Here is a 4,298-nt window from a genome sequence, read left to right as displayed (position 1 = left end):
AAAAAAAAAAAAGAAAGAGAAATAGAAGAGAGAAAATAAAGTGAAAATAAAAAAGTAAAAAAATGATTAAAAAAAATAAGATAAAAAAAGGGATAAAAGATATGGCTATATTTGGGACAGGTGAAATAGTGGAGTGAAAATAAGAAAATGTAAAGTAGTAAGAGTGAAACATGCACTTACCTAGTTAATGAGTAAAATAATATTACTCTTGCTATAAACTGTAATTTTACAAAAAATATTGCTATTTATTGTAATTATAGTCTTAAGTATGCTACTTTATGCAATTTTTCAACCTACTAAGTTGGTTTGGTTATGGTTTTGATCAATAACCGGCCCAAACTGATCCATGAACACCCCTACTGCTATCCTCTACCCGCTTATGCCCTTATGTAACGAAGATTTCGAAGATTTTATATGAGTATGCATTTATTTGATTTTTTTTATTTTATTTTTATTAATAATAGAGATGTGTTACATGTGTATGTTACGTTAATAATAATAAAAAATAATAAATTACATTACTTATCACAAAAATTTATATATATATTTATATCAATACTAATCTATATCTATATCTGTATCTGTAATATATTAAAAGTGTGAAGACCTGTAGAAAAGTGATTTGAACTTGTTACCCTTCATTAAAAGACTCTTCTTTAGATAAAACTGTCTTTTCACTATTTTTTAATGTATTATTTAATTATTTTTTCTTATATTAACTAAACATTCTAAAATATATGGGACTCCTAAAATATATGATATGGAAATTAATTAATATTTTTCCTTTTCTACTAGACTTCCTAACATATATAGGACCCCTAAAATATATGGTAGGAGAATTAATTAATCTTTTCATTTCTATTGTTCAATTAGAAAAATACTCCTAAAATAGGATTCTATTGAGGAAATACTTCTATAAATATTGAGATATATGTTAAACTAGAGAACAAACCGAGTTGCCTATTGGGAGAATATGATTGATGCTCATCTAACTTGATTCGATTGCATGTCTAGATTGGTAAATGTTTGATTTTCTAATCAACTTCTTCACTGTTTTTTGTCAGCATAATAGAATTCAACATGTGTGTATATATATATATATATATATATATATATATATATATCTTCTTTTTTTTTCATTCATAATCATTTTTTATGGTCAAAATTTTCGCTCAAACAAGAATTAGTTGGATTAAAATCAAAGCTTTGTGATCACTATTTGTCACGACCCGAAAGGGGACACTGGCCGTGACGAGCATCGCAAACCATGAAGGCCCGAAACACCCCTATTTATCTGGTAATCATGCACATAATTCATATGATAAAAGAATTGCGGAAGATACACAATATTACAGAAACATGGTCATAAGTCTAATAAAATCAATAATGGGAAATAAAGTCCCACAACATCTATCAACATCTGAAATTCGTCTGCGAAAATCTCTACTACATGGCTAATAGCAACTATCTGAAATCTGGGACAAGGTCCCCAGTAGACCAAAACATGACATAAAGATAAGTATCTGAAAGTAAACAGGCCTTCTAGAATATAGAAGGCTCATCCCTGCACAATTTGCTCTGCGATCTGAAATTTCTACTGTTTATCTGGATCCCTAGACTGTGTCTCAAAACCTGGAAGGAGGGGGGGTCAGCACAAAAGTACTAGCACGCGAAGCAATCCAAAATAGAGTGATTGAACATATATATATATATATATATATATATATATATATATATATATATATATAATACGTGAGAGCAATTTTCATCAAAACATCATGCATAAAACAGTTTCTGAAAAACACATGGGAACTTTCTGAAAATATGTAACCTGTCTGTAAATTTCAAATTCTGATCTGTGTATTACTTCTGAGTTAGGTGGTATCCCCTACAAGTCTGATATTCCACACGCGATATGGAATCCGCCGTTGACTCGGCGGGGAAGCCTCCAACCCGAGTGTGCTGCAAGGGTTAGAGTTCCTGAATTTGATACACCGTACGACACTTAAGTCAGCGTATAATAATATACCCGGGTCGGCAAACCACAGTTTTGGGAAAAGAGTTGTCTGAACTCACCCCTTCTTCGGGGAACCACCTAAGCTCTCTTTATGCCCTATTTTAGCCTTTTCTGAACATCCATCATTCTAAAGTTCTAAAATATGCAAATCTGATAAAGTCTGATTTCTATATTCGTTTGTGTCTGTTATGGCATTTTCTGACTTTGGTATCGTCATACCAAGAGTTGCAAGTCATGATTTCTGAGCCATAATACATTAAGATAAATCTTTCATTTAAAGCAAAGCTTAGACCACCCAAAAACATGCAACTGATATAGAAGATTTTGTGTTCCGAAACTCAAGTCAAAATCATCCAAAAACTTCATCAAACATATGGTGGTCTAGTGCCTTTAGAAAATCATGCACTATTTTATTACATGCATTATGAACATTAAACATTCATGCTAAATTCCCTCTTTAGTGATTTAAAATCACCTTTAAATCATAACAAGAGTTCAACCATTTCATATAGTGTTTTCAAGAATGCATTACAAAATAATTCATATGCTATGAAAAATCTGAAAATACATAATAAGAGGGAATTCACCAAAATTCATGCTCTCAACAAGAATTCATTCTTAAATACATGTTTTCAGACATACATATTCTCAAATCACTTTGGGAAAGGTCAAAAGACCAAAACAATGATGTTAAAACATCTAATACGTGAATATATACATAGTTTCAAAAACCCCATTCTAAAACATGATTTTTCTATGCCCATGAGAATTTAGGAAAACCCCGCGTACCTCGATTACGAAGAATAATGGATGATTCTTGAAGCTTGTGGATTGGGGATTCCGAATCTCTAATTCGTTTTGAAAACCCATGGTTGAATCTTGAACTACTTGGGTTTTTATTTTAAAACCATAAGGGGTGTTCTTGAGAGAAAATTTGAGAAAGGGATTATATTTTGATGAATTGGGGGCTAAATTTTGTGTTATATACGAAATATGGGTGAGGTGAAATGACTAAAATGCCCCTAAAAAAACAAACAAAGTCCAAACTGTCCCTCAGTTGACAAGCTGACAGGCTGAAGTAAAACTGATATAACTCATTACTTAGATGTTGTATTTGGATGAAACTAGTTGAATTGGAAAGAAGACTCAAATATCTTTCATTTGATAGGTAGCAGCTCTCCCAGTTCATTATATTCAGAGAGTTATGATCGTTTGAAGTTGACCTTAAAATGCTGAAAACTGGGCAATAGGCTATACGTTTTGCTACTGTTTTGAAATCCAAACGCAGCCTTATGCGTTCTGAAAAATTCCGAAACTTATCCAAGATGTACTATAAGCTTTACCGATCGTAACACAACTTGAAAATCTAAAAACGAATGTCGTAAAGGTTGAAAAGTTGTATCCCGAAGATTGCCAGCTAAAATGACTCTAAGTCCTCATTACACTTAGAAATTTTTTCAAGTTTTTAAGTCTAAGGGCACTCTATTAAAGGCTAATCCATGCACGACTTTTACGGGTGTTACATTATCTCCCCCTTGGGAACATTCGTCCTCGAATGATGGGTAGGAACTTGTTGAAGCCTTAAAGATATGGAATAACGCTGACACGACATGTCCTCAAATAAAGAATACACTGATCTGAAACATGACCATATGGCTGGAACTACTGATATTCTGAATTCTTATATCAGACACGCATATCTGATGCATGGAATGCACGACTGAAGCTATTCATAAGCTGAATTCTCATAACGAACATGCATATCTGATGCATGGATCTGTGACTGAGTTGTTCTCATGAACGCAGGACTAAATACACTGATAAGCTGAACTTTTTCTATTGAACATGCATTTCTAATGCACGCATATCTGACTGAACTAACATATGAATGTATGACTGATTACGCAATGATAACTGGTTCGAGGCTTGTAATAAAAATCTATGCATACAACTGAATGAGGTATCTCCCCCTTGGGACACTATGTCCCTCTATGAATGCTCAATTCATTAAGATACTCGAAAAAAAATTAAGGCGATGCGCTAGGCAGCTACAAATTGAATCATAACTGAACATCTGGAATATGAATCTAGTACATGACACATGAACTGAGCTATACTCGCAACTACTGGTATAATCTATCTTGGAATAGTAGCATGTCTGAGATTTCAGGTAGCATGAATAAATGAAAAGACGAGAAAATAAGTCATAGAAATCTGCCTGTTAAACTAACTTACTGACTATACAGACTGAATTATGCTGGACCTTCATACTTAACTGGAG

The sequence above is a fragment of the Capsicum annuum genome, chromosome 6 (genome assembly GCF_002878395.1).
Source record: "Capsicum annuum cultivar UCD-10X-F1 chromosome 6, UCD10Xv1.1, whole genome shotgun sequence".
Lineage (NCBI taxonomy): Eukaryota > Viridiplantae > Streptophyta > Magnoliopsida > Solanales > Solanaceae > Capsicum > Capsicum annuum.
Note: the sequence above shows the minus strand (reverse complement) of the source record.